The sequence below is a fragment of the Neophocaena asiaeorientalis genome, unplaced genomic scaffold (genome assembly GCF_003031525.2).
Source record: "Neophocaena asiaeorientalis asiaeorientalis breed wild unplaced genomic scaffold, Neophocaena_asiaeorientalis_V1.1 scaffold72, whole genome shotgun sequence".
Taxonomy (NCBI): domain Eukaryota; kingdom Metazoa; phylum Chordata; class Mammalia; order Artiodactyla; family Phocoenidae; genus Neophocaena; species Neophocaena asiaeorientalis.
The window spans coordinates 3,855,639-3,862,120 of record NW_020185336.1 but is presented as its reverse complement, the minus strand read 5'-3'; the positions used below and the strand labels follow the sequence as shown (position 1 = coordinate 3,862,120).

Below are 6,482 nucleotides of genomic sequence, written 5' to 3'. Positions count from 1 at the left end.
GACTCAAAGGAAATTTGAACCCTGTAACTGCTCACTATGTGTAGACAGAACGTATGCCAAGGGAAGGCCTCTTTCTCTAATTTGAGGAGTGACAAAGGAAGCTCTGAGGGGTCAGAAAGAGCAAAGGAAAGCCCCTATATTTTTGTTTCATCCATCCTCCCCTGTTCTAGCCCCACGCATTCCCATGGAAGTGGGAACAGCAATGAAATCAATACTTGAGCAGGCTCCAAAATCTCTAAAGGATGTGAAACTTTCTCTCTGTCCAGAGGAACTGTGGCCCCCAAAGTGTGAAGAGAATCTTTACCACTTTTTTTCCTCTCTCCATCCTCTCAACACTTGGTCTCAAACACAGTGTGCAACAGAGTGGGAGAAATAAAACCCTGGTTTTCTAGCTAGAGAGTAGGGAAGTGGGGATCCTGTGAGGTGAAAACTCACTGAGGTAGTAGAGAGGAAGACTAATACCCCACATCAAGTGGAGTTATTCTAGGAATGTAATGTTCAAACATTAATTAAAGATTAGAGAATAAAAAGCAGATTTAAAAAAAAAGCCTTCTACTTTTCAACATTGAGTATGATGTTGGCTGTAGGTTTATCATATCTGGCCTTTATTATATTTAGGTATGTGCCCTCTATGCCCACTTTGTTGAGAGTTTTTATCATAAATGGATGTGGAATTTTGTCAAAAGCTTTTTCTGCATCTATTGAGATGTTAATATGATTTTTAATCTTCAATTTGTTAATGTGACGTATCACCTTCATTGGTTTGCAGATACTGAAACATTCTTGCATCCCTGGAATAAATCCCACTTGATCATGGTGAATGATCCTTTTACTGTATTACTGAATTCAGTTTGCTAATATTTTGTTGAGGATTTTCGCATCTATGCTCATCAGTGACATTGGCCTGCAATTTTCTATTTGGGGATCTCTTTGGTTTTAATATCAGGGTGATATTGATCTCCAGAATGAGTTCAGAAGTGTTCCTTCCTCTGAAATTTTTTGGAATAGTTTGAGAGGATAGGTGTTAACTCTTCTTTAAATGTATTGGAGAATTTACCTGTGAAGCTATCTGGTCTTGAATTTATGTTTGTTGGGAGTTTTTTTTGTTTGTTTTTTTTGTTTTTTACTGGTTCAGTTTCATTACTGAAAATCAGTCTCTTCATATTTTCTATCTTTTCCTGGCTTACTTTTGGGAGATTGCACATTTCTAGGAATTTATCCATTTCTTCTAGATTGTCCATCTTATTGGTATACAACTGTTTGTAGTGATGTCTTACGATCCTTTGTATTTCTGTGGTGTCAGTTTTAACTCTTCTTTCATTTCTGATTTTATTGGGGCCCTCTCTCTTTTTTCTTGTTGAGTCTGGCAAAACATTTATTAATTTTGTTTTATCTTTTCAAATACCATCTCTTAGTTTCATTGAGCTTTTCTGTAGCTTTTTAAGTCTCTACTTCATTTATTTCCACTCTGAATTTATTAGTTATTTTCTTCTACTAACTTTGGATTTTGTTTCTTCTTCTTTTTCTAGTTCCTTATTTAAGTGTATGGTTAGATTATCTGAGATTTTTCTTGTTTCCTGAGGTTGACTTGTATCACCATAAACATTCCTCTTAGAATTGCTTTTGCTGTGTCCTATAGGTTTTGGATCACTGTGTTTCCATTTTGATTTGTCTCCAGGTATATTTTGATATCTTCAAGTGACCCACTGATTGTTTAGTAGCATATTGTTTAGCCTCCATGTGTTTGTGTTTTTTGCAGTTTTTTTTTTCCTTGTGGTTGATTTCTAGTTTCATACCTTTGTGGTTGAAGAAGATGTTTGATAGAGTTTCAATCTTCTTAGATTTATTGAGACTGACCTAGTATGTGAACCATACTGGAGAATGTCCCATGCACACTTGAAAAGAATGTGTATTCTGCTGCTTTTAGATGAAATGTCCTTTATACACCTATTAAGTTCATCTCCTAATGTGTCATTTAAGGCCAGTATTTCCTTGTTGATTTTCTGTCTGGATAATCTGTCCATTGATGTAAATGGGATGTTAAAAGTCCCCTACTATTATTGTATTACTGTCAATTTTCCCTGTTGCATTTGTTAATATTTGTTTCATGTATTCAGGTGCTCCTATGTTGGGTGCATATATATTTATAATTATATCCTCTCATTGGATTAATCCTTTATCATGCAATGTTCTTCTTTGTTTCCTATTACAGTCTTTGTTTTAAAGTCTATTTTGTGAAATATAAGTATTGCTACCTCAGATTTATTTTTTTTCTATTTGCATGGAATATGTTTTTCCCCTCACTTTTAGTCTCTGTGTGTCTTTAGATCTGAAGTGAGTCTCTTATAGACAGCATATATATGGGTCTTGCTTTTTATCTATTCAGCTACTCTATGTCTTTTAACTGAAGCATTTAGTCTATTTACACTTAAAGTAATCATTGATAGAAATATACTGATTGTCCTTTAATTATTTGTTTTCTGGTTGTTTTTGTAGTTCTTTTTGTTCCTTTCTTCTTCTTTTGCTGTATTCTCATGTGATTTGACGATTGTCTTTAGTGTTATGTTTGGATTTCTTTCTCTTTTTTTCTGTTTCATTATAATTTTTTGGTTTGTGGTTACCATGAGGTTCATATATAACAAAATATTTATTTTAAAAAATACGGAATGTTTCATGAATTTATGTCATCCTTACACAGGGTCCATGCTAATCTTCTCTGTCTCATTCCAATTTTAGTATTAGATATGTACTGGCAAAGTGAGCACAGCATTGCAATTTTAAAATCAAAATCACAAAGCCAAAAGAAAAGAATGGAAGTTGCATCACTCATTCTAAAATGTTGTAGACACCTCATGGTGTATCTCCTTCAATAAATGAAATCTCATATATCTTTCTATGGACTCAGATTTCTACAATACTGATTAAGGATTATGAAAACGAATTCTCTAATTCTCTGTTAACATATCAATATATAAATGTTAATGCTATCCATTATTGACAATTGTATTTAGGATGCCAACAAAATTATCCCTTCTAATTTTTTTTTTTAAAGGGAAATAGTGGAAAGGCATATTCTATGGCTTTGTGTTATAGGAAACTCTTTATCCAGAAATACCTCCTTTGCACATTATATTTATAAAAATTGAGACAAAAAATTACAATAAGAAAGATTTGAGCTTTCTTTAACTTTTCAAATGAAAACCAGATAAGAAGGAAAGATCAGAGATATAATATATACATATGTTTAATTGTTTCTTAAAGAGAGCAGGGTTTGAATTTCAAATGAGCAATCTTCAATGCTCTTTGAGATTTGGAGAAATCAACCAATACTTAAACTTCTATATATTACTGTGGTAGTCTTTTTGATGAGTCAGTTTGGCTAGTCTCCAGTTTCAAACACTATTCTAGGTGTTGCTGTGAAGTTTTTTGTAGATGGGATTAAAATCCACAATCAGTTGACTTTAGAAATGCAGATTATTTTAGATAGTTTGGGCAGGCCTGATTCAATCAGCTGAAAGAGGTTAAAAGCAGAGCTGAGGCTTTCGTAAGAAATTGTGTGGACAACAGCTTTATCCTGTGCCTGAGAGTTCCAGCCTGACCCTCCTGACAGCCTGCCCTACAAGTTTTAGACATGCTTAGCCAGCCCCCCAAATAGTATAAGCCAGTTCCCTGCAATAAATCTCTTAATTTGTATTTCCTACTGATTCTGCTTCTCTGGCTTAATCCTGATTTATACAGTTACCTGGATTATGATTTCAAACAACATTAACCAAGGAAATTATAGTTAATATTACCAAACTGTGTTTCCTAACCTTCACAAAAATATTGTTATATCTTACAAATTAATTAAACTCAGAGTACATGTTTCACTGCTAGAAGGTATCCTGTCAGTTTTGTGAATATTTATTATAGCTACAGTCTGATTTTTCCTGGGTCAACTACAATCATTTTGTTTGTTAGAGTATAGAAACTTACTTGTTTTCATGTATAGTACTTTTGATGCTTATATAAATGTGTGTATACTGTTAATACAGGAGTGTAAAAATATAAACAAGAGGACTGACTTTATTGGCAACCATAGTTCTTAAATACATATGATGGAAATTTCTGTTTGAATAAAGCAGTATAGAAACTACGTATTTTGCTATCTTTCAAAAGCAAAATGTGGCAACCCACCACCATCTCGAACGCCACCATATAGACACAGGTCTTTTGCTTATAAGATGTCCTCCAAGAAGAGTGACCAGAAATACTTCAGTGGTCTCCTTGGAATTTTTTTCATTTTTTGTTTATGAAACAATCACTTTCATGCCTCGGAGCCTATGGTGTTAGAAGTGGTAATATTACCCATCCAAAACATAGTTAACTCTTTTCTAAGCTTTAACAATGGATAATGGAGCAATTTAGTGAGTCTTTCACTTCTATTGTTTCCAGATGGTTTCCATTTTTAAATTAACCTCATTTTATTTTATTATTTAATTAATTTATTATTATTATTATTAGCATCTTTATTGGAGTATAATTGTTTTACAATGGTGTGTTAGTTTCTGCTTTATAACAAAGTGAATCAGTTATACATATACATATATCCCCATATCTCCTCCCTCTTGCATGTCCCTCCCACCCTCCCTATCCCACCCCTTTAGGTGGCCACAAAGCACCGAGCTGATCTCCCTGTGCTATGCAGCTGCTTCCCACTAGCTATCTATTTTACACTTGGTAGTGCATATATGTCCATGCCACTCTCTCACTTTGTCCCAGCTTCCCCTTCCCCCTCCCCGTGTCCTCAAGTCCATTCTCTATGGTCTGCGTCTTTATTCCTGTCCTGCCCCTAGGTTCTTCAGAACCAGTTTTGGGTTCTTTTTTTTAGATTACATATATGTGTGTTAGCATATGGTATTTGTTTTTCTCTTTCTGACTTACTTCACGCTGTATGACAGACTCTAGGTCCATCCACCTCACTACAAATAACTCAATTTCATTTCTTTTGATGGCTGAGTAATATTCCATTGTATATATGGGCCACATCTTCTTTATCCATTCATCTGTCGATGGACACTTTAACCTCATTTTAAACAGTGGATTTTTTTAGTTCTTTAGTTAAGTTTGTTTGTTTTTTGTTTTTACTTTCCATCATAAGCACATTTCCAAAGTTACATCCTGGCTGAACACCCTCTCCACAGCATTTTGTTTTTTTCTTTTTTTGGAGCACATGGTTCAGAATGATAAACCCAGTCTACACTGATGAGGGGAGGATGACAGTAAGTCTTCTGACTCACTGAGTTGTTTTCCCCCTTTTCTCAGTATTGGCTCTGGGCAAGATTTTATAAGGCAGGCCAAAAAGAATTTATACTACCTTAACCCCTACGGGCCATATTTCTGACTTGGTGTAGTGATGACATTTGATCAGGATTTTAAGCTCTAGAGTTTTCATTACAGAGCTAAAAAACAGCCTGAGATCAATGCTGGAGGACACTGAGACTGGTATGAATAAATCATGTGGTGGTATATTGATAATGTACACTACTGAATATACAGAATTTAATATTAAGGTATTATGGCTAGATTTTCAAATTCTGCTGCTAGAATATTATCAATACTGCTATAAGCTATTTTTCAAAATAAGAGCCATCATTTTATTAACATTAGTAACTGTATTGTGTGCTTCAGGGCACTAGCTGATTGCCTTTGGGGCCCTGTTACCTAAACTGGGAAGATAAAATTAATTAATAGGATAGTGGGCTTTTTCATCCAACTCTGAAGCTTGCCGGATTTTAAGTATAGCCAGAAGCAGAATATTCAAGTGAACAACTTAACAGATTCAGTGGGATGAACTTGATGTTGCTATTAGGGACAACTGACTTCTGTGTACACTTTTTTTTTTTATTGTGCCTTCAGTTTGCAGAAACAGGATAGCACTGGGGAGACCTATAAGATACATTTTCCAAGGTATTCTAAGAACTGCTTCTTTCAAAAATTATTAGCTTATCTTCCATGTACTCTATAGCTATTAGAGTCTTTTTTTTTTTTTTTTAACGGTACACGGGCCTCTCACTGCTGTGGCCTCTCCCGTTGCAGAGAACAGGCTCCAGATGCACAGGCTCAGTGGCCATGGCTCGCAGGCCCAGCCGCTCCACGGCATGTGGGATCTTCCCGGACCGGGGCACGAACCCGTGTCCCCTGCATTGGCAAGCGGACTCTCAACCACTGCGCCACCAGGGAAGCCTGCTATTAGAGTCTTTTAAAACAACTTTTCAATTATAAGGGTGAGATGAAACTGGCAAGAGTCAAACTCCATTCTTCCCTGGTCCTCGACTCATATCTAAACTATTTCAGGCAATAGATGTGTTCTTTTATTTTGGAACACATGAGCTCTTTGAAAATATTTATTTTTGAGTAGAATGGCAGAGAACAGTAGTGTCAAGGAATTTATCAAAAGTTAGACATCTTGGGCTTCCCTGGTGGCGCGGTGGTTGAGAGTC

General features: G+C 35.5%; 1 non-coding gene across 1 annotated transcript; it reads right to left on the bottom strand.

The window, feature by feature from the left end:
• Window positions 1-2,655: 2,655 nt before the first annotated feature.
• On the bottom strand, window positions 2,656-2,765 carry LOC112393652 (U6 spliceosomal RNA). Its single transcript, XR_003001967.1, has one exon. It is a non-coding gene; the product is annotated as a U6 spliceosomal RNA (small nuclear RNA).
• Window positions 2,766-6,482: the final 3,717 nt, after the last annotated feature.